This window comes from Homalodisca vitripennis, chromosome 7 (assembly GCF_021130785.1).
Source record: "Homalodisca vitripennis isolate AUS2020 chromosome 7, UT_GWSS_2.1, whole genome shotgun sequence".
NCBI lineage: Eukaryota > Metazoa > Arthropoda > Insecta > Hemiptera > Cicadellidae > Homalodisca > Homalodisca vitripennis.
In genome coordinates, this window is record NC_060213.1 from 107,403,052 (window position 1) to 107,425,991 (window position 22,940).

At 34.0% G+C, this 22,940-nt stretch overlaps 2 long non-coding RNA genes across 3 annotated transcripts; both read right to left on the reverse strand.

Moving 5' to 3' along the window:
* Positions 1–873: 873 nt before the first annotated feature.
* Positions 874–8,628, reverse strand: LOC124366168. 2 transcript variants are annotated; one of them, XR_006922787.1, is made up of 2 exons: positions 7,664–8,628; positions 874–4,172 (listed from the first exon to the last, which is right to left on the reverse strand). It is a non-coding gene; the product is annotated as an uncharacterized LOC124366168 (long non-coding RNA). The 2 variants fall into 2 exon arrangements; XR_006922786.1 differs by lacking the exon at positions 874–4,172 and adding an exon at positions 5,944–6,212.
* Positions 8,629–12,564: 3,936 nt separating this feature from the next.
* On the reverse strand, positions 12,565–20,923 carry LOC124366167. Its single transcript, XR_006922785.1, has 2 exons — positions 20,072–20,923; positions 12,565–12,797 (listed from the first exon to the last, which is right to left on the reverse strand). It is a non-coding gene; the product is annotated as an uncharacterized LOC124366167 (long non-coding RNA).
* Between the last annotated feature and the right edge of the window lie 2,017 nt (positions 20,924–22,940).

A 22,940-nucleotide genomic window follows, 5' to 3' on the forward strand; every position in this document is an offset into this window, starting at 1 on the left:
ATAACGAGCTATAATGATCCACTTAGGAAACGTTTCGCACTCCTTTTCTGTCTTTGCCTTCTGTTTGGAACCTCTTCTTGCATCAAAGATAACTTCTGCCAATCAAAGACTTTGCTGACGCCTTTTCCGTAGCTCTGGACAATAAAGAACGATGAACGCACCTTAAAAATTTATTCCTGATATTTCTTACAAGCCTTTCTTAGGGTTAACGAGTTCGATGGAAGTGATTATTGTTTGTAGAATTAGACAATACACACATACCCAGTTATAATTAAAATTTTGTTCTACAAAACTTTTGTTTGTTTTGCTAATATTTGTTCTAGTCTTTTAGTTAAGTTATTTGATAAAAATGCTGGAATGTGTACCTATAAGGCAAGCCTTAGTAAAATTCAAATTTTTAAATTTTCCAAACAAGAAAATGAGCTATCAACAGTTTTTCTGTAAACTTTTGAATTATGTCTTTCAAATTACATAAAGGTTCTGGATCTGTCAGCTATATTTCGGGAACTTAATGTAAGAATTGTTCTTCGCAACTATCAATTGCAGACACATGTTTATGGCAAAAGGTGTACATAGGTATATAAAAACAACTACTGTCTTTACCATCTTTAGAATTCTCTTTGATTAAGGGAGTGGATTTTACATTGATATATGTCAAGATTACCTACTTTAGAGAGGACTTAAAAAAGAAATACTGAATACTGCTTCACCTCAAATTTGCTACTTCAAAAAAGTATTCTAAATTTATTACGATGTCATCGTATTACAATTACAAGAAACACTATAATACATTTTAAACACCAAAATAAATATTGACTTTAAAAAGAATAACTAAGGGGAGGTTCATAATTTGGAATAAATAATTACAAATCATCAAATTTGAAAAATTTATAATTGTACAACTATTCGATAAATAAATAAGTTTGCAAAAATGAAGACAAAATGAGTTTTTATTTCCTGTTGTAGTGTAAAAACAGGCATATGGCTTCAATCTATTTCTACGATCATTGGTGATTATAAGTCCTGCAGTAAAGAAGAATCTTTCATACGGGACTGAAGAAGCAGGTAAACAAATATATATTTTCTGAAGTTCATAATCATGGGTATGGCATGTCTGTAGGAGGCACAAAAAGCTAAGGACATTTCCACCTTTTGGGCATGAGCAGTTCCAAGTAACCAAGAAACAATAGATTGCGGGAAGGAAGTAAGACAAGTCTAGACTTGTCTGGTAGAAATACTCAATGCATATAAAGTTTTTAATACACCGTATTCGATTCTCCCATCACTGATTAGAGCCAGGATTGTTTAGCGACACGTCTGAGTGTAGAGGGCGGAAGTCGGCACTTGTTTATGCCACTTGTCGAGGGATGATCCCATACTCCAGGAATAGTTTAATCGTTTCACCAAACACCACCTGCAGCCGGTCCTGGGGGTGGCAGGCGTGTGTGCTGGCGGCTGACGCTCCACCAAACATCCCTTCCGCGGCTAAAAGATCCATCCCTTTTTATGTATATGTCAGTTTTAGTCTAAATAATCAGAGACAGAAAACATATGAAATTATAAATATGAAAATATGTGACTTTCAATAGATCCTAGTTATTGTACACATCGTTAACTTCCAACAGCTCAATAATTATTATATAGCTTGTTAGGTTTCATCAGTCTATTGGCTATTGTATAGGTTGTTAACCTACATAAGCACTAACTTTGTTTCAGTCCTATAAGGACCATAGCGCTGCTTCCGGAATGACAGGATATTCAGGATGGGTAAGGTTAGGGGGTAGGAGCCGCCTCATATCGAGATCCATGAAGAAGAATTGGGCAGTAATCACAAAGTTATGTCTCCCCAGGAGAGACCAGCTCTGAACCAACCTCTCCAGTTAAAGCAGGCAGGGCTGGCATACCCTTGTTGAGGCCAAAAGAACCTCTGTTACTTAGGGAACGAACCCCAACTCCAACAGTCATCTCCAGTAGTAGACTAGACCTATCGAATTCCCTTGTATTCCAGAATATCCATATTTGCGGTTAGTGATGTTCCGCTCCTGGACATCCATAAGCTTGTCCAGATTTAAGTGATACATTGGTTTTTGCTATGCCCAGTGGTAGGTTCAGCTGGAAGCTACAAACCAGCTAGAAGTGGTCCCTGCTGAGTATAACACTAACATGTTACATAGGTTGTTACCTATCATCAGCCTAATGGCTACTGTGGAAGTTGTTAACTGTCGTCAGTTTTTATCTTCCATTACATAGGTTAACTGCCAAAAGCTCACTGGTTATAGTACAAATACTTACATTTTTACTAGCAAGGTCAACAGGGCTAAGTAAAACTATACACTTAAAAATATAAAAGCAACCAACGTATTCCAAACGTTCACTTCCGGGGAATACTAAATAACCCTTCTGGTTGTCGGAACAAAGGTGGATTTCAAATCTGACCGTTATCTCTCCATGTCAAACTGAAGAGGCATATTGAGTGTAGATGTTTAATTTGCACATCACTGATGTGAAATTAACTCTCAATTTTGACATCTTACTTCAATTATAACACATTCAAACATTTAGAAACTCCATAATCTTGAAACCTGCCAAGATTGCAAAAATTGTTATAAGCATATATTTGTGTGTAAAATTCAGTTACAAACAATTAAAAATTACGTTTGTAAACATATTCACTTATAATGGTTATATACTTCTAAAATTTTAACCGGCCATCATCTTGTAACTTTAACAGTTCTCAAAATTAAGTAAGAATGTTGCTTGACAATTTAAGCAAAATGTCAATTTTGATGTATGTTATGAAATACTCGAGAGAAAGATTTTGCCTAAATGGGAATGGTCGCCATCTTAAAACGTTCCATTGGTTAAAATTGGCTAACGAACTTAACTACGTTATATGTCAATATTCTCTTTGTACTACGTTTATTCTGAATATAAGAACAACGGCAGTTATCATGTTCATAATTATCAATACATTCTGCTTAAAACTGTGTACACCCGCTATCTGGAAACTTACGCGATATCAAAACACACATTATTGTAAATGATCAGAGAATCCGAAAGCACATTTTTGTTTTGATGTATATTGAATCATGGGCAGTTCCACTATTGATTTGCGGAGGGGGCCATCTTAGGTTTAGTTCACTATTGCCTATACTATAACATGTGATTTTCATTTAGATACAATAAAGGATATGATTTTTGTACTTCATTATATTAAAATAATTTTAATTTTAACGGTTATGATGCGAGGGTGATTAAGTACTTTCTTTCAAATAAGAACATCTTTTTAATCTCGAAGGGGGGTTATGGCCCCCATAGCCGCTCCCAAGGATCCGCCGTGTAATGCATAACAACTAAAATTAACTACAAATATACGTTGCGGTACATGATGAAAAACGAGAAAAGAGATACTCAGCGTAGTCTTGTTGTTATATAAGACCTTGTTATTTCTTATAATGTTATTCATGTACTGAACGTGTATTTATAACTTTCACACTTTTTGCGGTTTTGATTAAAAGCAAACCTGGTAATTCAGATCTATAAAGCCAACTTTAAACTAATATTTTGAAGCACGTTACATTAATCTTGTGTATTTGTCTTCTCTTTGGTTTATTTACTAGTTAAGTATTCACGTATACAATCTTATAACTGTTACATATTAATTTAAACTAACTGTAGTTAGTTAAAAGATTAAATTCATTATTATTTCCAGCATTAATAATAATTTATTTGTAAGTGAATTGAACATTAATCAAACGACTCGTTAATGGGAATTATTCAGATGAATACAGATTACTTTACTGGATTAGTTACTAACAACATTTCTTGTTGTTACGGGATGTGCAGTATTATTAAAAAAAATATATTTTCCTCTGGTATTTGAAACCCTCAACATAATATGTGACATTCATTCCATTAATTGGCATTAGAAACTATATATTGAATTGATCAATTACTATTTGGAACTGAATTATGTACATTTAATTGAATGATTAATTTTAAAAAAATGGTTTCATCAGAAGATGTCTTTCTCTTCACATCTCTCTTTCTTTCGAGGTTAATCAGAGATAGTAGACTTCCTCGTGGAAGTATGGAAGCTCCAGAGGCTCTATCCTCCACCAACCGGAGGAGTTGCAGGCTCTGAAGATAATCGTCCCGATGTGTTGGTAGGCCTGGGGGACAAAGGATTGCAGCAATAAATCAGTCAATTAGAAGATTCAATTATATGACATTTCTTTTTTTTAAATTAATATTAAGAGCTCAGTAATGGAATTGCCTTACGATATTCTGAAATAATATTATAAAAAAAGCTTGAATTGTCTTGCATCTTCTAACCCGAACAGTTAAGCCAACAAGTTTATAGCGGCACTTTATCAAGGCTATTCTCTGGATGTGAATGAGAAATGTCTACAAGCACCCCTCCCATTTTATAAATTCAGGTGATAATCGTGATAACTGTTATAAATTAATCGATCAGGGGCGTACTGAGCTTCTGTGGAACCCAAATTCGAACTTTTCCGAATTTGAAATGAAGCAAAGAATCTTAATGTGTCTTAATGAGTCTTATTAGTTTTAATAATTGTGTAGTCACTCTCTTGAAATAACTTTGTAGAAGAACAGGAAAGTCTACTTACTACTTTCCTAGGTAAAACAAAAGAAGCGAACACAGAATTTGACTAACAAGATCATAGAGATTCTCGTGATTATCGCGCAAAGATAAAAGCACCAGGTTCACACAGACTTTTGATATTCTTTTATTTGTCGTCGAGCAAAGAATTTACTCTTTAATTTACTTATAATTGGTTCCGTAGATTTATAATCAAGTTTAAAATTTATCGAGAAACAATAAGTATATCAAGACCAATGCTGTCCAAAATTACATTAAATAAGCCTGTGTAACGGAATATCGAAGGACGCTACAGATCGTAACAAACAACAGTCTGACTGCCCTTTGTGCTTTGAGCCCCAAAACAAATTTAGTTCTTCCATGAACCAAAAAAATTGTGAAACAAGTTTCAAGTCTTGAAGACTGTTCTATAAAGACTTGTCGCACAGACAGACACAACGAAAGGAATAATTGCCCTTCGTCTTTTGGTGCCAAAATTAATAGCGTATTTCCTTGAACTAAGACGAATATCAAATTTAAAATATCTAGGACCTTTTTTAGGACCAAATCAAGAGTTATTGCACAGATGAACTGACGCAGAAACAGCGATTTTTAGAGCCGCCTGTAGTAACCTATACTTTTAAACCCTTGCTTTTTTGTAGAGTTACAGAAGATGATTAATTTTAATGATATAATTAATACGCGTCTAAACGCTTCTTAGTTTTTTAAATGTATACTTTTTGAATATTCGAACCATGAAGTACAACATTTTTTTCTGAATTACCTATAAAATGTCGAAGAAACTAAAAAAAACTTTTAAAAGACAGCTGTACTGACAGCCTTCCTGATTTTAGCCCTACAAGAACAATAATTAACTATGAAGGAAACAGGATTTTTCGTAGTGTTACTGATTTTTTGTTTCACTGAACAATGGAAAATGTCAGGAAAAATCCTGTTTCCTTCACAATCTTTTCATCGTCAAAAATAAACTTCAGACAAAGAATTAACTATGACGTTATTTTTTTAACACAAAATAATTGTTTTTGTTTATTTGATAATTTGTTGATTATTTACAAAAATCTCAAAATTTTGGATATTTCATCATTTTAATACAAAAAAAGTATACACTTTCCACGAAACACCAAAGAACGTTTGGATCCGTATTGATCATAATTTTAAAATGAGACACATCATTCTACGTACGACCAAAGTAGGGACGTAAAAGTGCTTGATGCTTACTATTGTTCTTATAGGACAAACCTGAAGATCGTAACTCTACAGACAGCTCATAAGAAGACCCTGTCAGGGCTTTTATAAAGCGAGTTAAGTATACGTAATGACGAATGAACTATTTAGTTTTTTATTATAAAGTTTCAATTCATACTAATACAGCAAAACTTAAAGCAAGGTTATGATAGATATCGTGCTCGTTTCCTCCCCTCTCGAAGGTTCCATTCAGTAGAATTCGGGTGAAACTGGACACCGACGACGATGGGTTGCTGGAGTTGCTTACTGCGGAGGATCTCGTTCATGACTGATGGTGGCCAACATTCTCCAGGTATTCTCCAGCTTGGGAGGTTTGAGCCTGATACACATCAGACAATATCTAAAAAGTTAATAGAAAAGTACAAGCTAACTTGTTAGATTTAGGAAGATTGTAGGTACTCACAATAATTTTTTAGTAAGATATTACTAATTTGGGATTTATCCAAGTAAGTAATCTAAAACCTTAGGCAATATGTTCATGATAAAAAGTGCCTACAAATCTATAGAAGCACACATTTTCAAGGAATTAAAAATAATTTAATTGAAGAAAACAGATTATTTACGGTATTTGGTAAAAGTAAAAGTAACATTATTAAAAATTAGTTCATATATTCATAAATGAACTTTTTAATTAAATTGATCAAAACCATTACATAAATAATAACAGTTATATAGGTTACATTTCTAAAATGAAAATTGTACATTTTTTAAGATAAGAATGTTACGGACAAGGCAAACAAGTTTGTGTTTTGAATATAGTTGAAAATTGAGACAAACGAACATTTCTATAAATATGATTGAATAAAATACACGCATAATTGTACTATTAATAGTTAAACAATTATCCTTTAACTAATGTCCTTGAAATTCTTACCAAAACATGCCAGACTAGAAGGTTATGGCACAGCACAATTACTACAATTTTAAATAATTTCCTTCAAAATACCTATACACACAAACCCCAACTTTTGCATTACTTTACTAATTCATACATTTCATAAGTTTAAAAATTAATTCCTTTTTATAAATTTTTCAGAGAATGTGAAACTAAGATGATGTATTTGTTAATTTAATGACAGAGAGCAAACCACAACAACTTTTAACACTAATTAAAGAGAAAAGGCACTTCATGAATTCGAACACATTTTATTTTTTCCAAAATCATTACTTTGTTTGAAGTTTGTTTTTGACAAGGGTTTGAAGGAAACATGATTTTTTCAGACATTTGATATCGTTCAGTGATACGAAAAATCTGTAACACTACGTTTCGAGATCTGCAATCTGATCTCTTCCTCAGGTAAATAACTAACCTAACATATAATTACAAACTAGGCTAAAATAAACAAATCATACCAGAGCGTTGTGGCACGCGTAAGTCAGGAATCACAATCATCATGTTGTGTGTCAACTTCACTAACTCTAAAACATGCACTTAATAAAAAAATAAAACACAACACTAATTAATTAAAACTGAACTGCAAAATACAGGTCACAATAAGTCTGCATTCGCCAACCAACCACCTACGACTGCGATGGTATCACTAAATTATAGCAAATGTCCGGAAAAATCCTGTTTACTTCAAAATCATTAGTGGACCTATTCATGATCAAAAAACTAAGAAGCGTCAAAGATAAGTTGTTAATTCGTGCAAAATGTTTAGAGCTACAATTGTGATAGGTATATGTAATTTGTTATAATAAAAGTGAATTTGCTCTTTTAAAACAAACAAATGTGTAACTTGGTAATACAGCCTTATCAGCAAGAAAGATAAACCAGAACAAAATACTTACCAAAACGATCATCTTCTTTCAAGAAAAAGCTCTCAACCACTATAATTTATATCGTTGGATATCTGACTATTGTTTTTGAATGACACGAAACATGGAATGTCATAAAATTGATTTCAGTCATGATAGATTAAGCTCACCATCATTACAATAAAATAGATTATATAGGAAACTACAACTTCGACTTTATGTATAAAGAAAGTAGGCATTATAAACTGGTCAAATTTGTGACAACCACTGTAGTGTGTTTGCGAAACTGTGAATAGGCAGTAAATCTATGCCCTCAGACAATAATTTAGAATCAGTAGATTGTAAAGTCAAACTAATGTTTCCGCTGAACATTATCTGTATCAGTAATAGCTGCTGGTGCAACATACCCGATTTTTACACAAACTCCCTCACATGTTTTTAATCTAAAAATACAATATTGTATGTTATAAAATAAATCAATACACTTTATGATTAATCCAGACGATAAAATCTTCACAGACACAGAAACATTCAGGGATCAATAAAACATAGTGTCCCAGTTGAGGAGGTATTTTGAAAATAATCATTTTGGAGCATAATGATTACAGGATAAATATTTTATTTTACTCTATGATAAATAAATCTGCCATAATGGCAAGTGAGAATAGAAATGTGATAAAGAATTTATATAGAAGGAATCAATCATTCTAATACCACAAAGGGATACAATGTATGTCATGCAACAATTCGTCGTTTTTTGCCATTGCGTGTTCGTTTATTTTATTGAAATACGATAGTTAAATAAAATTATGGATCAGAGGCTAAATTAATTTCACTCATACTTAAGGTGACATCTGTATCTTGGTGATTCTATTTGGCCTTTATAAGCTAAAGCGCCGTAATGTAATTTCTATTACATACGGAAATTCCAGTATATATCACACTCTGATCTAAAATTTTGTAGATCCTTGCAAAAGTAACAACAATTATTATGTAAAAATATGATGTGTGAGGAGACGTGATTTAAGGTGGGAAATTTTCAGGTATCGATGGTCATAAAACGACTCTAGATCTACTATGAAATGACCATATCTTATTTTTTTAAAATCCAATTGCCCTCAGTAAAAATCTTCATGCAATATCCTCACTTTTGTCCGGCTACTTTAGGACTGAAGGTCCGACCGGATAAACCGATGTGCTCTAACATCAACACACCACAAAACCTCTAGAAGAATTCAAGACTGATAAAACAAAATCACGTTGCAAGAGGTCTGTATGAGTCATAGAATTTAGTTAAGACATCGTCGTTCATTTCCGGCTGATGACGGCTGGTTAAGACGATGCCGTTCATTTCCGGCTGATCACGGCTGGTTAAGACGATGCCGTTCATTTCCGGCTGATCACGGCTGGTTAAGACGATGCCGTTCATTTCCGGCCGATCACGGCTGGTTAACACGATGCCGTTCATTTCTGGCCGATCACGGCTGGTTAAAACGATGGCGTTCATTTCCGGCCGATCACGGCTCGTTAAGACGATGCCGTTCATTTCCGGCTGATCACGGCTGGTTAAGACGATGTCTTATTAAAAAGTGGCCGGTTAAAATGATCTCCTCTTTGTTTTGAAAACACCAGTCAAAGCGGTTAAAAGGGCAGTTAATGTAGTTCAGTTTTTAATATTTCAGTGATTGTTTATGTTTATCGGCTCCATGCCCAATTTTTCCAAACGTGTGTTGATTAAAGTAATAGAAAATGTCATCTTTTACTTCGATTTAAAATACTTTACACTGGTCTTTAAGAATTACACCTGAAATAAAATGTGGGTCTTACTGTAGAAGAAAACTGTAAAAATTCTTTACGTTTTATCTCGAATTACTCCCTCATTATCTCCGCTTAGGTTGAATCGCAAAGTAGACAATTCATTAAGACGAGACATTTATTATTAATTAAACCTAATTGAATCACTATTTGAATTCGTTCGTTAAACCCTCTTCAAACGGTTTATCTTCAACATGAGCTATTTTTTATTTGAGCTCTGTCAAGCACCCGGTATGATAGTAATTGTAAAAGTTCAAATGTTTGAAAACATCAAGTTCTATACCAAAGTTGGAACTTCGTGACTATAAGCAGCTGAGACCATGCTGCTGCTAGGGAAGTGGCAGTATTAGCAAGGGTGTCTTTGAAATTCTTAAAATTTTATAAGAAGTTACACCAAAATATTTTTAGTGATTGCGGTACTTTTCCTTGGGAGAGCGTTTTACCATGCAATATCTAATCGTTATGCAAGTTTTAAAATTCATGGTTTATTAACAAATTAAGTAACTAACCTACAAAAATAATTAAATTGTGGAAGCTATTTTGATATTTAAAAAGTAAAAAGAGGTGTATCAGAAGTACAGCCCTTTTTTGGGTCTCTTTTTTAAACCGTATTTTGGAACAAATATACACCAATGAAAATAAACATGCCCCTTTTGATGATAGGGGAGAGAATTTCAAGGCATGCAAAATATCACAACTGGTTTGGGACTCTTATGAGTACTTTGCTACAAGCAGTGAAGATCTCTGGTCCAATGTTTCTGAGATACCACGTGATAAACGGCTTCCAAGCTCCCCGAGAGCAGACCAGGAGTCTTCCAGAGACTGGTTTATTTGTTTATTCGCAGAGGCTTTAACTGGCCTCTCTCTTAGCCCTTAAGCTTCTAGAAGGTAGGATCTTCCAGAGATCAGGTGCTCCCAGAAATAGGAAACTCATGTAGATCGAGAAATTCTGATTTCCTATCATGTGGACATATGGAGGCTCATGTATCATTCATGCACCTGGAGTCACGTGTTTTCATGCATCCAAAAAAGATGTAGGATAGTAATGTGGAAATGTCTATGACCTTTGAACCCAAGCTCTTGGCTCATAAGGCAATAAAGAAATATTGGGGAAACATTTATTCCACAGACTGGCTATACCAATTTAAATTTGAATCTTAGGGTCAATGGAAGGCTCAGGATTGTTGTTAGCTCTAGGGAGACACGTCCTTGTTCCCTCACGAACTATCATCTGATAAATATTCTCGTAGAATGGTTATACCACTTATGCAAATATATCAGACATAATCCATCTAGAGCGATTGTGTAGAAAAAGGTATTGGACTGAGGTTTGTTCTTTTTATACCTGATTTGATCTTGTCAATTATTTGTTGCACGTGCGGGCCTATTTTAGTACTCACTTTTATGATGAGTTCATACATAAATATTGAAATAAATTTGTTTGCAATATTCCATAATATTTAAATAAATTGCTTAACAATTTTAGTAACAGGTGAACTATTTTAGGCTACTGTGGAGGAATAATGAGTCCATAGTAATCTTGGAGAAAGCACTTATGATTTAATGTGACGGAGTTCTATGGTAATTTTGAATGGGAAATAGACAAGGTACAGGTTATTTAGTGTTCATTTCCAAAAAGTTCAAAAGTCAAACCAATTTGCGAGTCTGTTATTACGAGTTTACTGTGTGAAGCGGTATGTCTGGTTAAAATCGATATATTTCATACACAATGGCAAAATTGGCCTCGTTATCACGATAAAAAAAGCATAATTACTCGGTAAGAGAAGACTATTTTAGTAAAATATTGTTCTAAATTATCCCCAGTGCCCTAATAGCGTTTTCTTTGTTGCACCGATCGACAAAGATAAATAAACCGGTCTAAAAAGCATCTAATTCCAGCCATTGTAATCAATGTACTTGAGGTCAGTAGAGTAGAAATATAGAAATATAGGTTATAATTAATCAAAAGAGAAAGGGGGGTGGGGTTTCCCGAACTTCATAAGCATGTAAGTACCGTCAATTAGATTGAACAACACATGAGTGATCTGGTTTTAAAGCCAGATAAATCACTTTTATGATTTAAAGGTCACATTTTCCGCTTTTCTGAATTAACATATACGTGATTAATGACAAAAATCTGGTATATTTCCTTAATTTAGATATTGAAAAGGATAAGGGGTTAGCATACAAATCTAAATACCCATAAACACAGCCTCAAAACTAAATAACTCGTGGTTATTTAGTGTTTCTGCCACTAGGTTGTTGATTTGATACCGTACGTGGAGATTCATATGGATCGTTATTTCCATTTTCCAGAGAGAACTACAATTGGAAAGAAGTCTTTGAAAATACCTTTTGTTTAGGAAATACGTGTTATTTTGATTTACAAATTCTTATTGGAATTAAAACATTAATTTACTTGGTAAGTATACTTTTTTGTACTAGTTTTTTTGTTTCTAGTAAAATTTAACTAGTTCATAACCATTACTATTTTGTGTAACAAATATTGTATAAAAAATACTTTTCTTACTTAAAAAAATATAATAAATTTGGAAGTAACATACATTCGGCTTTGATGAAAGCACCGAAATATTATAAGATGTGTAGATAGATACATATGCACAAAAGTCTCTTTATTTAAAGAGAATGTATTAAGATTGATATATCTGATTTTGAAACTACACAGCTCAATAAATTAACGAAAGTAAATATGATCTTATGGACAAAGGAATGGGGTTTCGGGGCATACAATAATTTCATCATTGATGGTGCAGATGCTCTATGAATACATTACTTTAAGCAATGAAGTACTAACAGATGCTCAGCAAGTTCACGAAGGTGGAACTGTCGCCTTTTGGCCTCTCTGCTACAGTAATCTGTTACACTGTTACAGTAAACCTATAGCTGGTGATATAGCTAGTTACAGTTAGCATGTCTATATAAGTTGCATCACAGATAACACTATTTAATCTACTTAATTGGTTTGGATTATTTTAACACACATGAAATAAAATTTGTAAATTCATACCACTATGCACCTTTGCTTATTTGTAAATCTAGGTGTACTACTTCGTGGTAACGGCAGATAATGGAAGTAAGAAATGATGTGAACTAGTGCATACACTTCCACTAGAAAATAATATAATTTATTATGGTATTACATTGAACTGTCTGCTCATTATGCCTCCTCTTTCATAACTATGTATACAAGTGAGTAGTCAGTCATTTATGCGTTTGCTGAATTCTTCTTGGATGCAGAAGGTTTGTCATCTGCCAGAGGTTGCTTGATTTGTACCAGTGGCCATATTTGTGAGAAATGACTCGGCGTTGCATGGTGAAAGTGTGTGTAAGCCTGGGGACAAAACGTAGCAGGTCACAATCAAGTTCAGAATCCAAACAATCATCTTATAGCTTGCAAATCTAAATCTTACTAAATCTAAAATAATGCCAGGATTTTCAAGTGCCAGGCTAGATGGCCACAGATATCCTTTCGATTTTGCACACACGAAAAGGAGATTGACAAGTTGGTTTCACCCCACTGGTTAGCTTGGTAGAGGCCGTGGCCCAGGTTAAAAATCATATGATTTCCCATAAACACGGGTCACTTGTAATGACATGCTTCCTCCCAAAGAACACGCAATCAGTAAAGTATAATATATTTTTAATCAACATACTGGTAATAACCAATAAGATCAATAATAAATTGGACACATAAATGAAGGCATTCCACAAGCATCAGTAAATAATTGCCCAAAAATTAATAAGAGATGCACATGGTTACGTAAAAAAGATATTAATGAACTAATAAATCAAATTCACAAAGCAACCAAGCAGACAGAGGTTAAGGGGAGAAAAGTACACACATAAATGTTCAACCGTGCCGAAAAAATCTTAATATCGATAATCTTATAACTGATATCTATTTTATCGATCTTAATAATCGATAATCTTAATACCTGTATGTAAAGTGCACTAATACAATATAAATAAATATAACAGATAATATGCCATGAATAGTTTTAACAGCAACAGACTACTTAAGCTCAAATTATAATTTACATGCACAGAGAAAAATCTGTTCAATAATCTAACCCTGTTTAACACGATTCCTCTTCAATCGCGTTAACATATATGAGTCTAGAGTATAATCAAAACTCACAATAAAATTTCTAAAAATTGCTGTTTAGTTTAGCAAGTATTCAACCTTCGACTCACCAAACGACAGTTAACAAATTCACTCTGCAAGAGACTTTTTTTTATTTTTCAAAAATAAATATTGGGGAAACACGCACGATGTCACTTGAGCAGAAGCATGAGCACTGATTTCAGACTTAGTAGTCAAAGTCCCAGTGTCTTTGATCAATTACTCACGCAAAAAATAGAAGAATGGCTACGTATGAAGCCAATAACTTCAACTTTAAAGATCAATGAAGCAATAACGTCGCACAAAATTGTAACACCTCACAGAACTTTGTAGCATGCTTGAATGTCTGGGGAGAAAGTTTGGTAATAATTTAGTCCCACAACAGATTGCGATAAATGTTTAAGTGATTCTAGGGAACAGACTGAAAGCCCACAAAAATTAACAAACTGACCGAAGATAAGCAGAGGATTAGTCCACGGACAATCAGTTCAAAACGCTCAGCTGGTATAGGTTGGTAACGTAATTTAGTGCGCTCAAGTTGGCAGCAGCGACTGAGGGGGGTGACAAGTCGAAAGGAAAGTAACAAACCATAAAATCGTAATGAAACAGCATTGGAGCAAATTTAAAGGCCATTTCTTTATTGTGATTTTATTAAAATTAATGTTAACTACAATAAACCGATAATGTAAGTACTAGTGGATGTTACATATTTTGTCATCAAAATATATAAAAAACTATCTGTTTCTGATGAATTGTTAAATAAATGAGATGATTAATACAACTTACTTACGATTATTCTGTTGGAATTACCTAGTTGTTAAGATATTTTTTGACACGATATATAACTAGGCTATCGTATAAATATACATAACAATAAACACGTAAAATACAGAATAAATAACATGCTAGTAAATAACAATCCAGCTGGTAAACAAACAAGAAATAAGTGAGGTTAAGAGTTTGAAAACGACAGTCCATTGTTTTGTTATGTCAAACCCAAAATAATAAACACGTAAAATACAGAATAAATAACGTGCTAGTAAATAACAATCCAGCTGGTAAACAAACAAGAAATAAGTGAGGTTAAGAGTTTGAAAACGACAGTCCATTGTTTTGTTATGTCAAACCCAAAATAATAAACACGTAAAATACAGAATAAATAACGTGCTAGTAAATAACAATCCAGCTGGTAAACAAACAAGAAATAAGTGAGGTTAAGAGTTTGAAAACGACAGTCCATTGTTTTGTTATGTCAAACCCAAAATAATAAACACGTAAAATACAGAATAAATAACGTGCTAGTAAATAACAATCCAGCTGGTAAACAAACAAGAAATAAGTGAGGTTAAGAGTTTGAAAACGACAGTCCATTGTTTTGTTATGTCAAACCCAAAATAATAAACACGTAAAATACAGAATAAATAACGTGCTAGTAAATAACAATCCAGCTGGTAAACAAACAAGAAATAAGTGAGGTTAAGAGTTTGAAAACGACAGTCCATTGTTTTGTTATGTCAAACCCAAAATAATAAACTTGACTATTATTATGAGGCTAATACTACTGCCTTCAAACTCATGTGTTACTATCAAATACAAGTTACATAGGATTGCCACAAGCTAAAGTAAAATATCTAGATTTCTGTGTAATTAATTACAATTTTATTTCTTACACATCGTTACTGGTGTATGTGTAAACTACTTTCAGACTGTAGTAGTCAAAGTAAAGAAAAATAGAATGTTATTAACCAATTACAACCAGTTAAGATTAAAAACACTGATAAAAGTGAATATAAACTCACCATGAGTAGCCTACTGACTGCAGCGAATTATATACTTATATAACTATTGAACCAGACTGTACATTATCGTTATTACATAAAAATTAATTCCATAATCGCATAAAAAATACAATTCCAACGACCAACATAACATGGAATACAACTTCACACACTGCGTTTAAACGTGAGAAAGACATGATGAACTGTGGACGAGTCTATAACGAAACTTCGGAAACTATTGTGATATCTTGTAATGTTTGATTCGGATTTCATTGAACCGATCATAAAGTTAATCTAATGTCTCTATTACGCTATAACGGGTAATCGTAGACCGCTGCCAAACATCACAAGCTGTAGATTGCTGCCTTCCCAATAGTATTGGCTGAGCGTCAGCGAAGCCTATCTATCACTCGTGGGGTTGGAAAGATTTCATTTATGTCAGTCTCTCTGTATGTTTATCCGGCCGCAAGATGTCTCAAAAACATACTGACCTGTAGGCTGAAAATAAATGTTGCATGAATCTTAATTGTTTTTTGGAAACCTTTGATTTTGTATGTAATGCATGTCTTTTCATTAGGTTTTGGCTGAGCGTTAGCGAGCAGTTTTACATTGGTTTTACGGGTGAGCATAATAGCAACGAGAAAATAGCACAATAAGTAAATTTGTTTACATTTGTATACTCATAAAAAGATTTTTACATGCGATGTATTAACACATTCAGCCAAATGATTCAAACATCTAACTTCATTTATAGTTACTGGGTGTGTAAAATTGTATTATTAAATACTGATATGAGACTCAATTTAATGAGCAAAAATGAGAATCCACCATGTGGAGAAATATCACGTGAAAGAGTTCATCTGTATACTGTATTTCTATTTGTCAATAATGAAGTACAGGTAGACTTAAAATTAAAGCAAAAGAGAACGGTCTTACTGCCTGAATCAGTCTTTACTGAACTCTTCCCATTGACTTATAAACGTGAAATGTAGATCATACATAGAATTATATCTAATTGTCTTTGCTTTAAGAAAATGGTAGTTTGTTTAAGGTTCCTAATGTAAAAATAAAATTTAGAGAAAATACGAGGCAGATATTGATGAAAACCCTTCTTTGGATATTGCAGTGAAACTACCAAACCCGTTTTAGAATGTTTGCCATCGTTATATGTTACAAAATAAAACACTTTGTTTCGGAGATTGAAATATATACTTTTCTTTAAGTAGGTACCAAAACCTTAAGGGAAGCAGGCCACGTTTAATATCCCTATGTCATCTATGCCATGTTAACTTATGTACCCACTACTAAAAAACTACGAAAGATACAGGATTGAAACTTTGCATTTATGAACATTGGTCCTTTATACATCTTTACCCCAGAGGATTTTGTAAAATATACTTTAGTTTTGTATTTATGATTTTTTATAATGTTAAAAAGCCTAAAATATTACATTAAACACTTTTTCGTAAATAATATTTATAAAGTTATGTTATGATAGACTAAAGATACTAAGACCATATAGCAGTCTTCATAGCTTATGTGCCTTTTCTGCTTTCTGCCTGATTGCTAGGTCATAGTAAATTTGTATGGCATCAATTACCACGCATCAATCCCTCCAAGTAATATTTTTACCTTACCTGAAGTAATTTGTTTCTGAACGTTTAAACACTTATGTCACTTTCTCTACTTCCAAGCCACCGCTGGGATCCGGCAGGGATCACTTCTGGCTGGTTTATACCTCCCAGTTGAACCCACCACTGGGCACAGCAAAAACCGATGTGTCACTTAAATCTGGGCAACCTTATGGATGTCCAGGAACGCCACATCACTAACCGCAAATGTCGAGATTCTGGGGTTCATGGGCAATTCGACAGGTCTAGTCTACTGTGGGAGATGGCTGTTGGAGTTGATGGGGTTTGTTCCCTAACAAGGGTATGCCACCTCCTACCTAGGGTTGTTGCAATATGAGGCTAGTTCCGATATTTGCTATCGATATCAATATCACGCTTGGATATCGATATACCGATATTATCGAATCCAAATATCGATATCCTTAATATCGACCGATATCGATAAATAAGGGAAGGGTAATGATTAAATTTGTGTATACAACCTTTGATTATGAGTGTGTGTAACTAGTATAATCAAAGATACAACTTACGAGTTTATTTTCCAAAATAATGTTTTTAACACAAGTATAACTTAATACATTAAAAAATAAACCATTATTTAAAGATAAAAAAGAAATTTCTTAAATTATTCTATCTAACATTTTTTAACTAAGAACCATTTGAAGCACAATTATTAAAAAAAAACAATTGTCAAAGAAAGAATATAAATTACAATTTTACATTTCAATATAAATCGATAAGAATCTAAATTGAGTTTTAAGAACAACAATTACATTTTAAAAAGCAACTATAATATATATGCTTAACTTGAACCAAGCATCGTCTGGTTACTTTTAGCTTAATCTGTAAAGTTAATTTCTTTGCTGGCGTTGCATTTAACAACTGACAAAGCAAGTTGTTTGAGTTTTGCTTTTGTAAAACTAATAAAGCCAAAATAATAAGTAAATACAACTTTTTATTCAATATGATATCAAAACTCCGATATTTGTATATTTCTTCTGATATCACGATAATATCGGATAACTTATATCGATACCAATATAGGCAATATCGAAACGATAATATCGATATATATTGATATCGATAATATCGCAACATCCCTACTCCTACCTACTATGACTGGAGAGGCTGGTTCAGAGCTGGCCTCCCCTTCTTCCGGGAAGACATGACTGAGATGTAGTGCCATTACTAAAGTAGTTAGTACTGGTACATTTTTGTAAGAGAAACGCACGCTCGTTTGCGTCGCTCTCAGTTCAGGGATGAAATATACGTGCAAGCCGTCAGAGAATATTGTTTTAAGCTAACTTACCATAAGAAAACATATACACGTTATATATCATCGTATAGAGGACATTTCAGGCTATTGAAAAGCTGCAAAAGTTAAGAATAAAAAATAATTGTGTGGTCTGATCTCCTTAAGGAATAATAGAAAAATTATTCACTTAATATTGTAGAACAAAATCGAAGTTGTAATATAACAAGTTGGACGTATAAAGTATAAATACATACCTGAGAGCCCAGATTGGTTTGAACAGGCATAAACCGTATCGTCATAAATATATAGTAAACATAATAATAATAAAACTATCTACAGTAATAATTAAATACTCTCTGTTTCATGACACGGTGTAACAATACAGTTTATCCTTCTATGGATAACATTTTATTTTTATATGTAATGAAGAATAAAAATATGGCTATGATAATCACACACTTTCAAAATAACATAGCCGCCTGGAGCTGAAAGTGTTATATAGCAATACTTCACAGGTTGAAGTACACAATTTTATTTTAGAAAATTGCGTTGTTTTCTTAATGAAACCATGCACAATAGAAGACTCAATGAGTGGGGAAAATAAAAATCACATCTTTAAAGGAACAGATTATGAGGAGCTGACGAAGAATCCATTCTGTATAGTTCATTTGTACATGAACGTCAGTGTTTGAGAGCAGACCAGGAAAGTTAGGAAATTCCTCACAAGATACGCTTTATAATTTAACAATACACCTTATTTTAATGTGTGTTTTGGCCCTTTAAAATCTAAAAAATGCCAGCAGGACAAAATCTCTTAGATATCTTAAGGCTCATCTGTTGGGTGATGGTCTTTTACAACAACGTCCATCACTTCCCTGGTCGCACTTCTAGCCAAGCCGCTGTAAAACCTCACGCTGTCCGAGACATACCGACTGATTTCCCTTATCATCGCACTCCCAAGGTCCCGGAAAATCTTTTACTTTCCATATTTCTGCACGACTTGCATCTCTCCACCCTTAGTGAGCAGTACGGGTTCAGATAGGGCAACTCTACGTCTTTGCATCTAACCAAGGTAGATGTTTTCCTACTATCCACGACCACATCGTGCAGATCTAATCTGCGGTGGAGGAGTCAGAATAGGACTCGTCAGAGAATCGCCATGGTCACTACAGAGGCTAAGGACATTGGTGGACAACCGCTGTAGGCAAATGCACACTTACAATATACCCTTATGTCACCTATAATTGTTTGTTTTTCAAAAGAAGATCCCTGACTGAGCCGGGTCCCGGCGACCTCTCTCGCAAGCTAAACATGTCATTTCATACGTCTGACACTTTAATTAAAATATGCACCTAAATTAAATCAGAAATTTTTTTTACTATTTGGGTAGTATTAACCCACGTATTAGAGGGAATGAAAAATATTTTTTTGTTGACTGTAATAGCCAAAAATATGGAAAACATAACAGTTTTCTGTTTAAAATTTAAGCTTTCTCCACTTTAAATGTATTATTAAAAAGATAATGACAGTAAATACATTCTTACGCAGCACTTATAAGTTATAAGTAAATAATTAAAGGCGTAATTAATTATTTTTGTAAACCCTTACGAAATCGGAAAATTTACTATCATTTTAAGATTTAAAAAATGCTGTTTCTACACATTAACTGCCTCGACATTCTAAATCTCTGTAGGGATTGAGATATATTTTCAAAGTACACAGTGTAGTTAGTTCAGTGCACAATTGTTAGTATTAATTATATAACAATTTAGAAAACGTACTTAACTGGTCAACGTGTTAGAGAAAGTTTATACTCACCATAATGAATACTCACGGTAACCCATTCCATAATTATCGGAATATTACAAAAATATCATGGTTCTTCGTAATGAACAATGAACAGTCCAATAATTAGAATAACAAAGATTACAAACTCGAACACGGAGCCTTGACTTAGCGCGGGCATTGTGGACTGTGGTCGAATGTATAGCCAACCTTGAAATGACATCACGATATCGTGTAATATTTGACTCAGATTTTATTGAACAGTTAATCTGATGTGTGTGTAAACGATAACGGGTTATCACAGACCACCGGGAAGCAATAAAATAATATAACAGCAATAACTAAGGATCGAACTTCGTCATTCTTGTATTGTGTAATACTGAACGACAATTATGATAATGATTTTATTCCTCGGTTATGATTTTGTTTTACATTTTAAGGACTAAGCTAAGTACGTTGATAGTAACGTTGTTAGCTGATTATATTAAAAAGTCAGTTCAGTATTTGAAATGTTTAAGAACAGTCTATGCCACTCTCCGTGCGCCTGCATGAGCGCAACACAGAATACACTAAAAATATATTTCCCTACTACTAAATGCTGTCTGTCTTTATATTCATCCAGTAATTTTATTATTACTTATAAGACCCTCCAGTAGTAAATGGCAACCCTGCAACTCGAGAAAACCGGCAACGCCGGAAAACCCCGAATTCCGTTATCAACTTCAACTAAGATAAGGGACAACCAGTTACCGGATAGGTGCAGTAGGGTAAACAATTATTTGTGCTCTAGTCCCTGCTTATGGGACTGTTGTCTAGTCCAGTGCCACACGAGTGCTCTATTACACTATACAGGGTGTTTGAAAAGTATGGGTACGGCTTAATATTTTAAAAACCATAGGAGATAACATCTATAGTAATAGTAGTAATAGTAATAGTAATCTCTTTATTGCATTTTAAAACAATTTAACATTGTATCGCAATCGTCATAAACAAAAATAAATAGTCCCAACTATACCTTCATACACATTCACACTTACAATTCATACATTCGCTCAGGCACATTCAAACTGACTCCAGATCCAAAGCAAACATATACATACCGACTCCAGATCCAGAGCAAACACATACAAACTGATTATTTAAATACTGTGCAAATTTAGACCTCCCAGCGGCTCATCATGAATTCATCGACAGAATAAAACGCTTTTGACACCAAAAGGCATTTGAGACGAGTTTTTAATTGATTTTGATTGATGGAATTTTTTATACTCTCAGGGAGCTTGTTGATGAGTCTGACACCAACTTGTTGCGGGAGGTGTTGTGATAACGTCAATCTGTATTGACTAGTTCGAAAATTGTCCCTGCCTCTTGTCCCATATTGGTGAACGTCACCGCCACGAACCAAATCACACTTTGATTTGCAGTACGTGATCACCTCAAGAATGTAGAGGCAGGGCAAAGTCAGCAACCCCAGCTCCCTGAAAGATTCCCTACACGACTCTCTATAATTCAGCTTTGCAATGATTCTGATTGCTTTTTTTTTGGAGCTTGAAAACTCTTTCCATTTTGTTTCTGGCACAACCTCCCCAGAGTCTCACTCCATACGCAAAGTGTGGGTGGATTAAACCGAAATAGGCCATTTTTAAAACTCTGAGGGACATCTATAAACAAAATGGACTTTGCACTATAAATGGACTATAAACATCTATAAACTTTGCACAGTGTCATATAACTATGTAAATTATTTTTTCTTGCTATTACCATGACATGCCAACCATGGGGGGACGGCCCACAGAGGAAAACAAGGAAATCTTAAATTGAAGCATGGGTCGAGTGATACCTCATTTGAAAGAGCTCACTTAGTAGAGTTGAATGCCGCAAACCGCATCTCAAAAGGTTTATCCAATCAGAAATGGCGGGTTGTTTTAGGTACACATTGTGAAGTACATTATGCGCTGCCATTTCTGACTGGATCGTCGTATTCTGATGGGGTAGGCGGCGTTTCACTCTACTAACCAATGTGTTTTCACTAACTTTTTTAATTAGCAAATTATGTCATAAATGTATAACAAAATAAATAAAACACAATAAATACCGATGCCATATGTCATATTTGGACTATGTAATAGTTCACAAAGCCTGTTGAACTGTAAAGTGCTCTAGCATTAGTTATCTTGCAGATACTTTATAAATAACTACTCTCTCTCGACACGAGAAACAGAATTGAAGTCAGGGATATTCGCTTCTGGAATACTAAAGTTACTATCTCTAGGATCGTAACAGGTTACAAAGTTGTCACGTACCAAGTATTTGTCAAGGATTTTGCATGTCAGAGGGTTTTTTACCCACAACGAATAAACAGTTTAGATGCACTGTATTATTTCACATATTATATTCACTCGAGTTTTATTAATTTGCACACACAGTAAGAACTGCTGTATTTCAAAAATTTCTTTATACAGCAAATATAAAAGTGAAACGCCCCTTTTCACATTATTTGGAAATCCCTTCCTCAGAAGCATACATCAAAGTGATATTGCACTTGTTCCCATATGAACGTGGTAACTCTAAGTAGCGTGATCATCTTCAAATCATCGATGATGACAAGACATAAATTATTGCATTTCGGTGTATTACAAGCAAACCTCTTTTCAACTCTATGTTCAGAGTGGATTGTCTGGGAACTCCACTACGACCTAGCAATCGAAGAAGTTTATCAGGGCAGCACAGGCCTTTGTATCGATTAGTTGCCTCTTAATCAGACCTTTCCAGAGAAGAATTCCTCCGTTCCGGAAAGATGATATTGACCATATGGATAGATTTGATTTCAGCTGACGTCGATCGCTCCTAAAATTGATAGTTTAATGACAAAAGAAGTCGAACAGATAGAAATGAAAAGTAT